Source organism: Elgaria multicarinata, chromosome 3 (assembly GCF_023053635.1).
Source record: "Elgaria multicarinata webbii isolate HBS135686 ecotype San Diego chromosome 3, rElgMul1.1.pri, whole genome shotgun sequence".
NCBI lineage: Eukaryota > Metazoa > Chordata > Lepidosauria > Squamata > Anguidae > Elgaria > Elgaria multicarinata.
The window spans coordinates 34,167,554-34,186,235 of record NC_086173.1 but is presented as its reverse complement, the minus strand read 5'-3'; positions in this window follow the sequence as shown (position 1 = coordinate 34,186,235).

Genomic DNA, 18,682 nt, shown 5'->3' with positions numbered 1-18,682 from the left:
TCTGTTTTCATGTAGATCAGCTCTTGCACCATTTTCTTTTGATATGGGGCATGCACAGAGCTATCACCAGTTAGGCTCCAGGAAGAAAACTGCTTCTCCTTCTTGCTTACAAATGTGAAGAAAGTTTTAACAGAAAAAAAAAGTCCTACTACTCCCAGCATGCCTCAGGGGAACATCAAGCACTCTGTGTGCACCATATACTCATCCTTTCCATGCTCACCTTCCCCCTCCCATGTGCAGTCAGCATACTGTTCTGCCTCCAGGGGTTTCCTGCTGCTGCTTCCCGCCTCTCCCAACGGGGAATGCTTTCACAAGCAGAGAATTGCACTCATGGGACATGCACAAGGAACCCAATGGATTGGGCTGCCAACTCTCCCACGCTTTATTCTAATAATTCAGGTGATGTCTTGGTAGCTTTTGAGTGTTTGTTCTCCTCTTTAAACAAGACAGCTAACCTCGCCCCCAAACCCATTCTGCTGAGGATTACACAGTGTCAGCATGTACACTCTGTTCCCACAGTGGCCTCAAAGTATAGCCAAGGCCTCAAATAATCATACCTGTTCACAAGTATGGCACAACTGCATTTTGGTCAAGCAATCGGGCAGCTTTCCAGAAAGGAGGGTCATTCCTTCCCTACTAGCTGCCCACCTCCTGGATGGGTGGTAGCAAGAACTCTACTTGAAACCTACTTGAAATGGAACCAGCAGTGCAAGCAAGAAATAAGCCCTCAATAATAAAAGAAGCATGACATCTGCCTGCTCTCACAGTTAAATAAAGATGAGCTGCTTAGAAAGTACCATGATGCTCAGCAGCACTGCAGATACTTATGCCACCGATAAAGCACGGTGAACTCAGGTGCCCTCATGGATTGTTGCTGCTCAAACAAATCTGCCCATTATTGCTTCCTCTGTCTTTCCCCGCTAACTAACACCCCCCCTCTCACATACACTTTCCTTTCCTCTGTCCTCCCCTTGTGAACATGCTGTTTCTACTGGCAGATTTGCTTCCGCTTCAAGCCGATTTCTTTATAAGGGGATGATAATGAACAGGTTCAGTTGCGAAACTAAAAAAACTCAACCTGCTTTCTCAATAGATGTTTGTCTGTAGCAAAACTGTCTGTAGGTCATCAAGATGACGCCCCAAGCTTAGTGCTCTTGCCTCTCCCAAGCCTGCATTGCTGCCTCCTTTCCATGCTGCCTTCTAGGTGTCCTAACCGTCCCCCCCAAACCTTTTAAATACCTTGCAGCAGGACCGAGCATTGTGCGCCCCTCCATCAGCTCTAGCCAGCAGAGCCAGAGGTGAGTGATGAAGGGAGTCAGAGGCAGTTCTATATCATGGACAAATGGGGCAGTAACCTTCCACCAGATTTGCCCCACAACCAGGTGCTTGTGCAGCTGCTGGGTGCCATACGTGATCTTCTTCTGCCCTCCTCTGCCAATCTCAATATTGACTATTGAACATTTGCACTGTCCTCTGCCCCACCAGACCAAATGGGCACCAGCCACCACTGATGGGAGTTGCAGTCCAACACAACTCCACACATTCCCCAGCCTTCCCTTCCCAGATATAGACAAAGCATATCTCATTGTAACAGACATCTAGATTTCTCTGATAATGAAATTGCTTGGGGGTGATGTTGTTATAGACACTTTCATCACATCTTTGGGTAAATGGCTCTTGTTCCTATAGCCTCAAGCTCACCTTTTTCAGGGCTTTAAAGGTGATAACTAACACCTTGAATTGCACCTGGATGCGGACAGGCAGGCAGTGAATGGTATAGCAAGGTGCGAGGAGCTTTTTGGGGTCACCGTACCTTTCAGTTTCCCTGGTTGCCCAACAACAGAAGCCAGCCACAGGAATGATAGTAAAGGAGAAAGAAAAAAATAATCAAGACAAGTGTTCTTTAAATGCCTCAAGGACACAGAGGTAGAAAGAGAGGTGGGGCAGAAGCAAAGGATAAAAGCCTGAATGCAGGAAGCAGAGGGAGGAAAGAAAAACAAAGAGGCTCAGGAGGAGTGGCTGGAAGGAGCAACAGAAAAGAGCGAAGACTAGAAGGTACAAAAAGGGGTTGGTGGAAACAAAGAAGGCTCAGTTGGCTTCTTAAAAAGCCAAGGAGCTGAACCCAAGATTTGGCTGCCTGGGGTGGTAGGAGAGACCTCTGAGTACAGCCAGCAGCTGATAGGAAAACACAAGAACAAGCAGACAAGGAAAAAATTACCCACTTCCACAGTAAATCCAGTATCAGATCATCCTGACCCTACAGCTACTTACCTATGACTTACACCACTACATAGGCATTCTTTCAGATCTGGAAGATACATAATTGTGTTTCTCATGGAACCTCATCCTAGTCCTACAGCTATACCCCAGCCATGGGCATGCATCCTGAACTGCAGATATTTATCTGTACCATCTGTAGATATTCACCTCCAGCTACTTTCTCTGCATGTTAGTCCTGCAGCTACTTACTTGTATTGCTCTAAAGGTATTCTGTCGTATTCTGTAGCTATTTACTTTGAATCCCTAGAAATCATTGTGATCCTGCAATGATTGACTTCAATGATCCTGTGATATAGTGACTAATGAAGTCTAGAGATGCTGTATTTATATTGACCTGATTCGCATGACCATTACAGCCTACGGTGACTTATTTAAGCCCTATTGGTTATGGCATCCATGGGTGCCAAACTGCCCATTGAAACCTCCTGTAGTAGCTTTTCATGTTGTCCAAACCCACTACCTTTGCCTCATCCCATCCTCATATCTCCAGAGGGACTAGGCCTGATACCCAGTACTTCGAAAATATTGCCTCTACCAAATGGTGCCCTGAACAACCCATTTAGTCTTGCGCTGCAGCAAGCAAGAACATCTCTCTGCTATGAAAACTTTAAGTATATCAGTTTTTGAGGGTTTTTAAGATGCTGGAGAGGCATCTAAAAATCTTAATAGTTGCTGCAATGTAGATTAAAACCATGCAACTAAAAACCACAAGAGAGGCAGAAAACCTCCATGGGATCTATTGTAAATAAAACCTTCCTTCTCCTCCGCCTCCTCTTCTGTGTGTGTGTGTGTGTGTGTGTGTGTGTGTGTGTGTGTGTGTTCTCACGTGTTCTGAGACTTCAAAGAGATAGACAGTCTTGATTTCAAAAACAAGTTTGTCACCTGGAATATGTCACAGGACGGCTCATTAGGAATTCCGTGAGGGAAAGTCGAGGCTGGCCAATCTGTTCCCAACCGTTACCTTATTCCTGTGGAGAATAGCAGTTGAGGGAAATCATTGCTTGTTTGTATGTGACAACAACACAGCAAAATAAAAATAAAATAAAAGGTAGACATGTTTGATTATCTAGAATTCCTGCAGGGGAGGTCCCTCTTCCCTTGAACATCTTCTATAAAAAAAATCAGCTGCCAATCACTCTTGTCTCCGGAGGCCTGTTGGAAGTGATAGATGGATATTTAAAAAGCATTATAGTGAGAGATTGGTAAGATGGTGGCATCTCATTAAGGGGAATCAAGGCCATGATACATTGCAGGGCTGCTTCAAATGTTGCTTGTTTGTAATGCCACATAATGGTTACAGAATACAGTCCAGTTTGGTATGTTTTGGAATAAATTAATCATGCATCATAATGAAATGTACAAGAGCCAGAAAGGGAAGGGATGAATGAAAGCTCAGAGGTCAAGGAGGCAATTGGAGTCTTGGAAGACTCAGTTCACAGATCGATTGGCCTACAGACTAGGGCAGGATCTACACTATTCATTACACCGTTGTTTAAGTGCATTGTTGCGTCCTCCCTTGCTACGTTACAAAATGCAACTTGAGCCCAGTCAATCGAAATACCTTTTCTTCTATCGTTTTACCCAGGCACACTCTTCTTTAGAACGTTCTTCATTATGCTCATACCGGCTCTGAAGTAAACCTCCTTCTTCCGGTGACTCTGAGCTAGACCTGCCGGGATAAGCCGGCAGGGAGGCAGGGCGACGCGTAGGGACGAGGGAAGCCCTGCAGCGTCTTAAAGGGGCCACGTGCGCCCCAAAAAATAAGCGTTTTTTTAAAAAAATTAAGCCTCTGTCCCCTCTTTCACCGCCCTCCCTCCCTCCCCCTCCCCCTCCCCCTCCCCCTCCCCCTCCCCCTCGTCGTGTTGTGCCAGCTCTCCCTCCCCTAGAAAAGCCCTCACTTGTCCTAATCAGGAAGCAAAGACCATGGTCACGAGACATGACTTTGAAAGACGGCATTGAATACAACGAAAGGTTGGGGCACATTGTTAGTTTTAAAACGATTTTAACAGAAAGTGGAACGGTTTTAAAAGTCAGAAGAAACGTAACAACAACAGCATCACGTGACTGCTGACGTCATCTCTGCCAACTTGTTACGTTTCATCTAGACAAGTGTAGACGGGCTCTAGTTTCCAAGCTGAAGACCAGGACTGAGCTGAAATAATTCACCACTTCTTGTTAACGTTGCCAGCAGGATCAACAGAATGCCTCTTCTTCCCATCAGGTCTTTTGGGGGGCACTCCTTGTGAAAAGTGTTACCTGTTATTGCTATCATTTGCCCTCCCTCTTAATTGCTCTCAGTGATAATCACATTGCTAATTCTGATTGGTTTGTGATTTATTCACTGCTGCCTGATGACCTCATCCTGTCAGATGTAGTGCTATAGCCAACTCACTCATTATGTGATCCCTGACTGGGTGGGATTTTTTATTTGACCAATTCAAGAAGAGGAAGAAGCACAGAAGCAGCAGCACTAGTCATGTGAAAGCATAGAACTGAACAGGATGATGATGATGATTTTTGACCAAAGGATCCTCAAAGTAGACTTTTTGGGAGAATTTTTTTCTCAGGAAGCATTTCTATCTTACCAAAACTTTTAACCAGAAAATAAAAACTAATGAATATTTTTGTTTGCTCATTCATAGGAAGAATTATTTCTGCATTAAGATGTTTTCTTTCTCCTAGATCATGTATGCAGTGTGTGTGTAATATATGCACGCATGTGTACACAACAATTTGGAACTCTGTGGAGTGAAAGAATCTTGAAGCATGGTACAGCCAGAGTCTGGCTGAGCTGTAGAAACTTCTTGATCAACTGATAAAAATATATATCAAGTAATAGTCCCCACTGTGGCGTTACACCCCACAAGTCAATTCCAAATGTATGTCTGCGGTTTGTAAGTCTGTGGTTTTTAGAATGTTGGCCTGAGTGGGCGGAGTTAGAATGTCTTGGGAGGGGGGGAGGAGTGATATATATAAGGGAAGGACTGAGGGGATTGAGAGATCTGTTCTTGTTCTTTCCAGGGAGACTTGTTAGGGACTCTTAGAGTCTGTAGTGCTCTCTGGGTTTATGGTATTTAAATTCTGGGAAATTTGAGAGTCAGTGTAGTGAGTGGTGTCTTTAGAGTGTGGTGTGCACGTAGTGGAAGTATATTAATCAATACTGATAATAAAGAAAGTTCAAGAGTGATTGTGTGAGAAAAAGGAAAGCACGAATGTGAGAGTGACCGGATTGTATGGAAGGTTTCAAAAAGGTTTTTAAATGTTGTTATTTGAAACAAAGCTTATGAACTTCTAAAAATAATTTTTGATTGTTTTAAAACTACCACAAAAATCCCACGTGTCTGTTTGGCATTTATCATCTTAAGTTTACACATTCAGCACCCACTCTGACAAACATTCACCTAAGCAGATATAACTCACAGTGCATTATTATATATATTAAAATCCTTCTCCATTTTAAACCCCTTTCTCCACATAGTTTGGAGGAAGGTGGACTTTATCCCTTGCCTCAGGCATATCAAGCGGTGGTGCTTGGCTTGAGCAGGGAGTAGCCTCGGCCAGGTCTGGTGTTCAGAGCCTGTGTCGCCCCATAAGAAGTGGTGGCAGACGTGAGGTCTGCTGTTCAGAGCCTGTGTCGTGGCACCCACCCCTCAAGAAGGGCCTTTAACATTTCAAGTTTCCTGTAAGACAGGAGGAGGAGAATTAAAGGAGCACCAACATGTAGCTCTAAACATGTATTTCTCCAGGTTTGTTTCTTGCATAAATGTGTTTGATCTGTCACAGTAAGGCAGAGGTGACACAGGTCAGTTGGCAACTTTTTGCATAGCTTGTCGCTCACCAAATGTTTGGGCATGCAACTCCCATCATCCCTAACCCTTGCTGGCTAGGGCTGATGGGAGTTGTAGGCCAAGGTGTCTGGAGGGCCACCAGTTGCCCACCCCTGGCATGGCTGTTCTGATAATGCAGCAGGCTGGATAGCCTTGGGTTAAGGAGCATTTGAGCGAGCATAGAATTGGAATTACAAGATCTACGGACAGCCATTGTTACATGCTGAAACCATATAAACACTGTGAGAATTATAATCTGACACCAAATTAGTGTAGATATGTTTCAGAGTTTTTGGAGGGTTTTGATGGAGGGAGACAAGACTTGTTGCTTACTGGATGTGATGATGTTATTCAGTGAAGTTGAAGGAGGGCCATCCTGCCTCTTGACCTGGCATCTTCAGAGGGTGATCCATGCTCATGCTGCTAGGAACCTAGCCCTAGGATATTACAATTGTGCACCTGGCTTTGCATATAGACAGTGTGGCATAAGGACACATGGCAGCTGAACTAGGCCATTGAAAGTGGCGAAGAATGGGTTTGGTGATGGAACATATAACAGGGGCCTTATATGGAATGGGATATTTAATCCTAGTCTTGCACTTTCCAATCCAGGGGTGGGGAAATTCAGGCTTCAGGCCAAACCTGACTGCCATGCCTCCTTCCCCTTGACCCTAACTACTGATAGTTGGGGCTTTCCTGGCTTTTGTGCAGGCCCCCCTCCCCATTCTAAAAGGTTGAAATGCCTCTCCTAAGGCTTAGTTACTGGCAGTATGTGCTGGTATTCTTTGTTTTTCTGCCCCACCCCTTTTGACTCTGGCCCCGCCTCCTTTGCATTTGGTCCTGCCCACCACTGAAATGGTGAAATTCACTGAAAGCTGAATTCAGCCTTTGGGCTGAAAAAGTTCTCCATCTCTGGTCTACAGACCTCTTGTCTCAGGTGTGTGCACTTTGTCAACTCTTCTCCTAGGCAACTGGCTGGGTAAGACTGATTTAGAATGATCACTGAAGAGTACTTTAAAAGTAGGTTCTCCCAGATCAGGGGGTCCATATGGAAAGAAGGACATGGGGCTCCTGTATCTTTAACAGTTGTATAGAAAGGGGAATTTCAGCAGGTGTTGTTTGTATGCAAGCAGTGCCTGGTGAAATTCCCTCTTCATCACAACAGTTAGAGCTGTTAAGGTATAGCTAGAGTGATCAGATACAAAAGATGGCAGGGCGCCTGAAGCTTGAACTGTTGTGATGAAGAGGAGATTTCACCAGATGCTGCATACATATAAACAACACCTGCTAAAATTCCCTTTTATATTCAACTATTAAAGATGCAGGAGCCCTGTCCTCCTTTCCATATGATCACCCTATCTCAGATGAACATTCCCATGAACATCTGCAAATGAAAGCAATAATGTGTTCTTTTTTCCTGCTGTGAACTAAGGCTGTTCCATGCCTTGGTCCTGAAGCCCGAATCTGAGTCCAAGTGGGCCAATTCAGTCTGCCTTGGTCCGAATTAGGTTCTGGACTGGATTGGGCTGCCTTGGCTCAAAGCGGCCAAACCACTTCAGGCCAATTTGGTCCACTGCCCCCCTCCACTGCCCCCACCCACGAGAGTTACCTGTGGCCTCCTCACGCACCAGCAAGCTGCTTAGGTGAGCAGGAGGCAGCAACTTGGAGGGGAGCATGGGGAGCAGCTGGGATAGAATGGAGGCAGTACCTGGGAGTGGCGGGGGGAGAGTCCAATGGACTCCCAGTCAGTCTTATACCTGGGAACTCACAACAGCTGCCCCTTCTTTGGATTTGGAAATGAATCTGAAGCGAGTCTTCCTGAGTCTGAAGTGCCCCAAGATGACTATGGGCCGATTTGGAATCTCCAAATTGGCCTCCAAGTCAAATCAGGGGTGGGGTGGGGTGGGTGTTTGAGCACAAACCTACTGTTAATTAAGCTGTAACGCGAAAGGGCTGCCCAGCAGTATATCCAAGGCATTGTCATGGAAAATGTGCTACTTCACTTTTTATCTGTTTGATTTTTGACAAATGAATTGGCCATAGACATTTTATTGTCTTTGATTAGAGCATCACTAAAACATGTAGGAAAATGCCCTTGTGTATTGTGAAACATTGTATTGAAGAACAGGTTAAAAAAAAGCATATAAAGCCTGCAGTTAGTACAGCAAAGACCATAAATGGGTTATAGCCATGTAAAGAGGCTGAGAAAACTGGTTTTTAGAGCCCTTAAGGAAATAATAATATAAAATCCAAAAAAGGAAGAAGTAATTACTTCATAGAGAAAGGACACACTTTTAACAACTGGGATATAACCAGGTAATTTGATTTATGTGTGCGGAAACAAACTTGTATAGCATTTAGGCCGAAATCCAGGGCAGGATCTACACTACTACTTTAAAACAGTTTATAACAGTAGTGACAACTGTTGGGGCCCAGAACACACTCCATATACAGTTTTCAAACCGTTTTCATAGTGTCATATCCTGCTTAGTGTAGATCTGGCCCAGTACTTACATACTTACTCAGAAGTAAGTCAGACTTACTTCTGAGTAGATATGTATAGGATTTCTCTGTTAACGTATATGTCACACTTGGGCCAGATCTACACCAAGTAGGATATAGCACTATGAAAGCAGTATATAAGAGGCAGGAGCCACACTAAGCAGGATAAAGCACTATGAAAACGGTATATGGTATGTGTCAATGAGCCCAAACAGTTGTTAGTGCACTTCAATTCTGCTATAATGCAGTAGTGTGGTTCCTGCCTCTTATATACCTCTTCCATAGTGCTTTCATAGTGCAATATCCTGCTTGGTGTAGATCTGGCCTTGGAAAGCCAGAGTCAGTAGCCTGTAGCTATTCTTTAGCAGAGTAGGACTGTGCACCTTCCTTGGGCCAAATACCCGAATCCAAGGCCGAAGCAGATCAGCACTGAAGCTCTTGTAGTGCCTTGGGCCAATTCATAGTAGTTGTGGGTTACTCCCCAACACCTACCTGCCCACCTGGGAAAGCAGTCTGTGAGTCCATGTGACTCCATTGGACTCACTGGACTCACCTCCCTCTCAGTTAGAGCCAACTGTTCTTTCTGGCAGGGAGAGGGGAAGCAAACTCTCTGCAACTTTTCCTTTTCTGGCCGATGGATAAGCCAGGTTGGTCTCCTCCTTGGCTTCATGTTATTCCTGGGCAGTAAGGGGGTACAGTCTCCCAGTGGCCCCAAGTCTTCTTGCCTGGTGGCAGAAGCCAAAATGTGCTTCCATTCTGCTCTTCTGTCTCAGGACAACACAACTTGCTTGAATCTATTTCAATTTGAATTTTGTAAAATGCATCATGTCTGATAGATAACTAGGAAAGTAACCTTCTTTGCTATAAATGGAAATTCATGTGATTTTCATAGTGGCACAATGTCTTATTTAATAAATATTTTCAATGGTAGACATGGACAAAGGCATTGTTGTTGATGGCTCCTACCCCTAGTTATTGAACTCTCCTGGGGAATTTTATACGTTTGTCACCAAGATGTTGTTGGCTCTACATCTACAATAAATCAATAAATAAAGTTGTGAATGTAGAATATTGATTGCCAACATCCGCTAGCCTGTGTATTTCTGGAGATTTGCAAAACGTACTTGGGATTTCAAGCATTCCCACATGATTGTCAAAAATCATACAAATTCTAACTTGCACTATAATATATATGCAACATTGAATGTGCCGAATTTGTGGAACTTCTACATTCACATGTAGGAAGCTGCCGTATACGGAGTCAGACCATGGGACATTGAAGTCCAGAATTGTCGACATTGACTTGCAGCAACCTTCCAGGGTTTCAGGCAGGAGTTTTCTCCACCCCTACCTGGAGGTGTGGGGAATTGCAAAACTTGTGCTCTTCCTCTGCTGCAGGCCCATCCCATGTTAATTCCTGGAAGAGAAGGCTATCAATGGCTACCAGTCCTGATAGCTATGTGCTACCTTCAGTATCAGAGGCAGTTCCCCAGTTGCTGGGCAGGGGTGTGCTGTTCCACTCACGTCCTGCTTGTGGGACCCTGGTCGACAGCTGGTTGGCCACTGTGTGAACAGAATACTGGACTAGATAGACCTTTGGTCTCATCCAGCGTGACTCTTCTTATATTCTTATGAATCTTGGCAATCCTAGATTAATCCTTTTATATTCTTAATTCAAAGGCGGGAGTTAGTTGGTCATCCCTTTTTTTACTGCCTTCCTGTTGACCAATTCTCATGAAACACACTTCACTGGAAACTCTTGACATGCAAATTCCACAGATAAATATGGTTTTGACTATGAGACTTCATTTTTGAGCAATAAGTATATTGTGACTGGGTTTTACTGTAGTGGTCTCTTAATCACTTCATGATTTGTTTACAGACGACATGTTACTGGTATAGCATTGTACTTTGGCCTGCACCTGTGTTTATAAAGGTGTACAGATACTTTTTTTTTGCCCCTGGTACAGATATGCAACAGATAACCTTTTGAAGAACTTTGTAAGTCTTACTGAAACACTGTTTTCTTCCTACAAAATTCCATCACTGTTTTACTCAAGTAGGAACCTTAACCTCCACCTCTCTTAAGGCAAAATTCAGTTACAGCTCTATTTGAAATTCTTTGAATTATTGTTATTTTCTTGCCCGTGCAGAACTAGTGACCCTTGAGAGGTTAAGTGGAATCAGTTGCCTGTCATATTTGCTAAGTGACACATAGAGGAAATCATGGGGTTATAAAAGACCACAGTTCTACTGGTCATTGCAAAATATTGCCCTATTATACAACGTTCCGACCAATTTATTTGATTTCAACAATGTGCCTTTTTTCTACAGCTTTTCAGGGTAAATGAATTTGGAAATGCTGTTTTATACAGCTGATACTTTTTGCCTAACAGATTCTTATAGTTTTCCCCCCTTCAAACACCTTTCAGCAATGCTGAGAAAATGGTCTCCCCGCTTTTGGTGAGAGGTGTGTAGTTTTTTGTTTTGTTTTTTGGAACTCCTGTGAAAATGTTTGCTTATTTGTTTACTTTGCTTCCACTCTCAATTGCCGTCAATTGCCATCATGTAGCCAAATCTGATTGACTACACAGTGGTGTGATGTTGTCCTGATCGTAACGTTACCCCTGACTGGTTGGGATCACTCCTGTAACTAATCCAATAAGGAACCAGTAGCTTGGAGAAACAATGGTGCTGAATGGGATTAATAAAAGGTGAAGATTCTCACAATCCATTTTGGGATGGGGTGGGGAAGTGCACTCCACCAAAACAGTTTTTACTGGAAAAAAACAAATAGGATATTATTTGATGCAGCTAAACTTACTTACATACTACATTCAATAGCCAAGGCTCTCTTACATGATGAGTCCAAGACAAATTGGCCTAATGCATTCCCTTAACCATTTTGTGGTTAAGCAGCATGGTTTAGCGTGTTGTCTGAACCAGGCCACTAAGTTGTGATCTCATCTCATGCTGGGCATCCACAAAGCCACTTTACCACACCAAAATTACACAACAAATTTCATGGTGACTTTTCCCATACCTAAATGGTCATGTGCATCAGGCCTGAACATGGGAAACTTTTGGAAGTTCTGGAGTACCAGGGTTTCTCAATTTAAAAGAGGTTTTCAGCCTTTATCTCAGGGATGGGACAGGTGGCTTATGTCTTTCCTTCATTTATTAATGGAGTAAGCAGGGATATTTTGAGGGATTTTTACACCTCATAAAAATGTTCAGGAAACTGCAAAATAAAAGCATGTGTCAGTGTCCTCCTGCGATGTCTTGGGTCTAGGAATATATTTGATGGAGCAGCTCTTTCCTGTAAAAAGCTGTTAGGCAAATGCCAGCATGTGCAGTTGCAAATGAACAAGATACTATCCAGCACAACCCATTCTAAATAGCATGGGACAGGACCACTTATCCCTCCCCTTCCTCTTCCCATAGATTAGTCACACAAAATCTCCACCACAATTTGCAGGAAGTAGACAGAGTGTAATGGAGGAGACCCAGGGCCTTGCTAGACGAGGTCTTAGCGCGCTGTGAGGCCCGGTTTCCCTTATGGCACGGCTTTTCCGCAGCCCCAGCCTGAGGCCGGGGCTGTGGAACGTCTAGCAGGGTCTGTGGCTTTTTGCGGCTACTCACTTACTCATGAGTAGCCGGGAAAAGCCACGGACTGGGCACAGCGCTCATACGAGCGCTGTGCCCATCGGGCCAGGGGGGGAGATAGGGGGGGAAGGCCGGACCGGCAGGAGAGGAGGATGGTGGAGGGTGGCACATATCAGGGACTGGGAGGGATGGCGGAGGGTGGCACATCTAGGGGACGGGGGAGGGATGGCGGAGGGTGGCACATATCGGGGACGCGGAGGGATGGCGGAGGGTGGCACATCTAGGGGACGGGGAGGGATGGCGGAGGGTGGCAAATCTAGGGGACGGGGAGGGATGGCGGAGGGCGGCACATCTAGGGGGCGGGGAGGGATGGTGGAGGGTGGCACATCTAGGGGATGGGGAGGGATGGTGGAGGGTGGCACATCTAGGGGACGGGGAGGGATGGCGGAGGGTGGCATATCTAGGGGATGGGAAGGGATGGCGGAGGGTGGCACATCAGGGGCGGGGAGGGATGGCGGGGAAAGAGGGGGCAGGGGGCTTAATTACAAAAAGGGTGGGGGGCTTAATTAAAAAACCCCACTTACCTTCTCTTCTGCGCGTCTTCGGGGTGCATGTGGCCCCTTTAACAAAACAAACAAAAAAAAATGGCCGACGCTGCAGGGCTTCCGGAGTCCCTGCGCGTCGTGCGTCTAGGAGGTGGGGCGGTGCGCGCTACACTTATCGCGCCGTCGCTCCGCCTTCCTGCCAGCTTATCCTGCATGGTCTAGCAAGGCCCCCAGTCTCTCAGCTTTGGAACAGCAGCTAAAATCAGGAATATTATCCTTGCATAGTTCCTTGAGTACTCTGTGGCAATTTTGGATCATATAAGGAGCTCTCTCGGTTGCTGTTGTGCTATGTGTGATTACATTACTGTTGGCTATTACCTTTTTGGTCTGTTTAAATGAAATTTTGTATTGCTTGTGCCTTGTATTCCACAAATACTGTCAACACCTTGAACAACGTAAAAGAAAATAGCATCTCATTGGCTGTGTTCAGACAATACAACAACCAATGGTGGTTTAACTAGGTGACGGTTGATTATTTAATCCACCATGAGTTATCGTATTGTGTGGAGGGAGGTTTTTAACCAATGGTTGGTTATTTGGCCATTGACCATCGTGTTGTGTGGAGGGCACAGCTGGTTATTTCCTCAGCCAGAGAGTTGCAAGGCAAGAGCAGTCAAAGTGGTGGCTGCTGCTCTAGTCTAACTGGCGGGATACATTTTTGGCAGCAATGGCTGATGGGATACTAGAAGGAGGACTGATGGGGAAGAGAGGGTGGGTGATAAGTGAGTCAATTCAGCATGGACTCAATGCTGATCCTAATCCATACCATGGTTATTATCATAGCCATTCTTTGCCAACACCATCTTGGAGAAAGCATCCTTTTATTACTATCTGTCTGGACAGGCAACAGGGATGTTATATCTGGGCCCTGAGAATCCAAAGCAATATGAAAAAAAAGCAATGGACTTTTAGTTGACCCAAAGGAATAATTTCTGTCAAGGTAGCAATGGGCTGTGTGCTGGGTTTTGTTGTAGAAGTACAACGATTATTTGCTAGGATGCAAATATGCTACATAAAAAAACAAAACAACAACAAACCTCCCATTTTTTTAAAGAGTCTTGTCTCACTTTTCAGCTTAACTTGTGGTAAATGTTTTCATGGACTAGAACCCACTTCATCAGAAGCTACGTATTTAAGATACCACAAAGTTCTTTGTTGTTGTTGCAGTGACAGACTGATCCAGCTATCCCTCTGCATATTAAGAAAGAAAGAAATATTTATTTATTTATTACATTTCTATACCACCCAATAGCCAAAGCTGTCTGGGCGTTCTACAGAAATTAAAACCATGAAGACTATTCAAAGTATAAAACAAACAACAGTATAAAAACACAGTATAAAAGTACAATATATAAGCAAAACTAGATAAAACTGAGCAGCAATGCAGAGATTAATACAGATTTAAAACAGCAAAGTTAAAAAGCTGAGATGACAAATGGTTAAAATACTGAGAAAATAAAAAGGTCTTCACCTGGTGTTGAAAAGAGTATAACGTAGGTGCCAGGCGAACCTCTCTAGGGAGCTTATTCCACAGCCAGGGAAAGATAGAAAGAATCCTACATTCCCCTCATTTTATATTTCCAAGGAATGTGCTGGTCAAGGAATTTGAAAGGAGAACTGGAATAAAGCAGATGTGGTACTAAGAGGAGTTAAACAATCAATTGCAAAGATTTTGCTATGAGCCCTTGGAAAATAAATCAGGCAAGAGCATGGATGCTGAAGAAAAGCTTATTACCTTTGGCTTTGAAGTGTTCTTCCAGTGATATATCCCCTCTGCATTAGGTAAAATATGTTACGCTCCCCAGTGTTCATTCAATGTTCCAGCTATCTGCTTGAAAATGCACTGATTGATAAGAGGGCAGGAATCACAGATCTAAGATAAAGATATTGCTTCAGTGAAGCCCTGATTCAGCAAAGCATTTAACTTTAAGTATTGTCCTACTTTGTATTTCATTGACCCAGAGTAGATCTGAGTCTAGGACTAAACTGTGTGCATTTTTGCTGTATTGAAACCAGTAGAGGTCTCATCATAAACCGGTGAAGGTCATCACCATAGGTGTACTATTAGGGACAGGAATACTTACCTGTCTGTTTCTCTCTTTCTCTCTCAGTACTGGTATCTCCATCTGTCATCCCCTCCTCATTTGGCTTACGAAGTGGTGACATGCATATGGTGGTAAGTTACCACTTGGTAATAATTGGTTATACTTGATTTGGAATTTCTTTAGATTAATTGTCTATTACTTGGTGTATCAGCACCATGGACAGTAGCAGAGGTAGTTTGGCTATTCTTCCATGGAACCAAACCTGGGGTGGGGGGGATCCCTCTTAAAGATTCTAATTCTGAAAACACATTCACAATTGATTCTGAACTTAATATTTGAATTACCCATATTTTTATTTAGAATCTGGATTGAATTGAATTAATTTATAGCCCAGGAACTGACCAGAAGGGAGAAATTCTTCCCATTGTCCATGTCCCTAGAGCTGACCATCTCTACAGCTGACCATCTCCCTGGGTGGGGTGTGCCCTGCAGCGTGACCAGACAGCAATCCAATCAGATGTCTGATTGACCACCAATGATAATGTTTTGCTCTTCTTGCTGCAGCTGGGGCTCTCTAGTGAGTAGGGACCCATTGATTTGTCATACCTTGGGAGGTTGATCCATAACAGGTAGCCTGACCAAAATCTCTGCTCTGTGGCCTCATAGAATTTTCTTAATATTTAGATGAGATTTAGAGCACCTTAAAGTCTAAACACTGGGTTGAGTATCCAGTGTTAGGCTAACTTAAGTCCCCTTCATTCCAACAGGTTTGCTCTAAGTAGGACTAACATTGGATACAACCTACCATTTGGTCTGAGTACATGTTCATAAGTATGAACAACATCCTAGAGGAACAAAGTGTAAAACCCCAACTGAGCAGGGTGTGTGTGTGTGTGTGTGTGTGTGTGTGTGTGTGTGTATTCTCCCAGTAAAATCTGAGCCACCTTCCCAAGTCCTCCATATCATTCCTACTAACAGATGCCTCATATTCTAAAAAGTGGCAGGGCTGGCAACTCTTTGCAGTTAGCAAATTTAATTACAGCATCAAATGCAATAATGGAGCAACCTTCCCGAGCTATAATTGGATCTTCATTTGGCACAGGCATCTTTGCTTGCTGCGCCATATGGGGAACTGCTGAGCAAGGTGTGGTGTATGTTCTTGCTCAATTATATGGGGTCAGACCAGGGTCAAATAAAAAAAAATTAAATTCATATCCTATTAGAGAGAGGCAGAGCCAGTGTAAAATTAAATTGCGGAGTTATTCCTCAGCAGCTGGTAGTCTTTTACAAACCCCCAGTCATGCTCTATTTAAGATTCGAACGGAACACTTTAAAACGTTGTTTTAATTAGGGGAAGAGAACTCCCTATGTATCTGAAGTAACAGAACATTCTGGGCAAGAGACCAGGAGAGGCAGCAGCAAAGATGGAATTTCCCCTACTGTGAGGCTGTTCAATCCTGGGGAGGGGGAGAGTGGGGCAGGAAAATGGAGGAGAAGGAAAGGAAATCTATAATTTACATCCACTGCTGCTTTCATAGTCAGCAGTTCCTCCCATCCCATTTGATGGCTAGCATTCAATTACACCAATGAAGCTTTCAGATAGGACAAAGGAAGTGTCAATAAGCTTTTGTTATGTTAGGGATGGCGCTGCTGCTGCTACAATGAGGCTTTTAATCAGGAATGTGAAAAAGAGGATCATAGATTGGTTTTGTTAATTTGAATAAAGTGGGGGGACCCCACCACCCATGTTATTGGGTAAAGGAAGCCAAATCCAATTCAAGAAGAGAACTTGCTGGCACAGTTTCAGAGCAATGATAGCCATAACAAAACAGTAATTGCAGGATCCTTTGTGCCAGATAACAGGGTTTTTCCCCCTCACGAAATTTTATTTCATTTTGAAATAAAGTTATGAAAACAAAGACAACAAAAGGAACATATATGATAATATAACAAGATCACGAAAGAAACAAAGAAATTAACGAATTGTAATTCTTAGTCTATCACCAATATGCTTTTGGAACATCTACAGTAAAATGGCCTAAGTAGGAAAGTAGGAGCTCACTGTCTAATGAAATAATGAAAATACAAGTTATACCATGTATAAAAGGTCTGTGTACGAGTGTGTGTTATTTTGCATGTCTCTGTGTGTAGGCAGCTGTACTTGATTGGAATTTGATGAAACAGTTGAAGGGCTTCAAGATAGGAAATAAATGGAAACCATAGTTCCATAATATCTTCCTTAAAATTAAGATTCCTTGCTTGCTTCACTTGCTAAATTTATACATAATCACAGTCCCCCAAGTTTTATCAACCCATTGCTCTTTAGTTGGTTGCTTTGGAGACTTCCAATTACATGCTATACATGACTTTGCAGCTGTACACAATTTAGGGATGTATTTTGTAAAATCTGTTGCATCTGCACTTTGTGGTTTGCAGGTGCCTTTCTTCCCCACCATCTACTCATTGGCGGATTCCCCCCCGCCCGCCACCAATTTCCCAGTTTTGTACAAATTCACTTTTGTGCAAATTCACACTTGTGAAAAAGAGTAAATCCCACCCCCACACCACCCCCATGCACATATTCATGCTTTAGCCTATGGAGGAAATGTGCATTTTCACCCAGTGGTTTTTTTTAATGTATTTTTCTATGATTAAATTTGTGTAAAATTCTGGAAAGTAAAAAAAGAAAGAAAGAAAAGCCCACGGAATCCATGCAACGCAGTAAAAGCTGGTCTGCTGCGGGATCTGTGAGTTGGATTCACAGAAATCCAAACTCATTTGATTCCACTGAACCTAAGTTTAGTCAGGAATTAGTTGGTGCGGATGAAGACATGGTTGAGCCAGATCACTCCCACCACCCTAAGACTGGCAGCAGGTCCCATTGCCACAACCACCACTTGCATCATGCAGCATGTTTAACTCTGAATTGGCATCTCTGAGGCCAGCTAGTGGGCTGGATTTGACCTGAAGGCCTTCCGTTGTTGCAATAAGCTTTGGAAAATTGTTTAAAAAACCTAATGTTTGGAATTTCAAAATAGCTGCTTCCTCTTCCTCTTCTTTGAAAATAACTCATGACAGATACCTCATTTTATAGCAGAAGGTTTATTTGTTTCTTTTTATTAAGTTTCTCTCCTCAGAGTCCTCAAGAAAATAAGGAATGTGCATAAATAAACAACCTTGTTTTGTATGAAGAAAATTAAATGGGGTATTGAGTAGAGGCTTTAACAGAATTCTGTCTTAACATAAAATGATGCATTTTTAAAAGCACTTTGAAATGGATCTGTAGGGAAATAAAATTCAGTGTAATGCCATCCTTGAAGTAACATGTACAGAATACATAAAATGCAGCAGGTAATTATAACAAAATAACACAGCATTAGAAACATGATTCTCTTTAGGCAGAAATAGGCATGAAATAATCCAGTCCATCTCCAGACAAATTCAAATGATCATATAGGACACTCGAAAGATTCAAAACTGCTGCATTTGCATGTGACCTAGGGATGTTGGAAAACTTTGCAATGGAATCAAATGAGATTGAATTTCTATGAACTGAACCTGAGCTTCTCCTGATTTGCATGGAGTCCACAGACTTTCTGCATTTTTAATGCAAATTTATTTGTAGAAAAAATATGTAAAATAAATTTAAAAAACAGGGCAAAAAAGTTCATTTCTCCCATGAAAATGCACATTTTGAAGGAGATGACTGGCACATTTTGGGGGAGAGGATTTGTGCATTTTTTGGGGGGGGATGTACACATTTTTGAAAGTGCGAATTTGCGCAAATTCAGGAAATTGGAAAAAAACTTGATTCAAT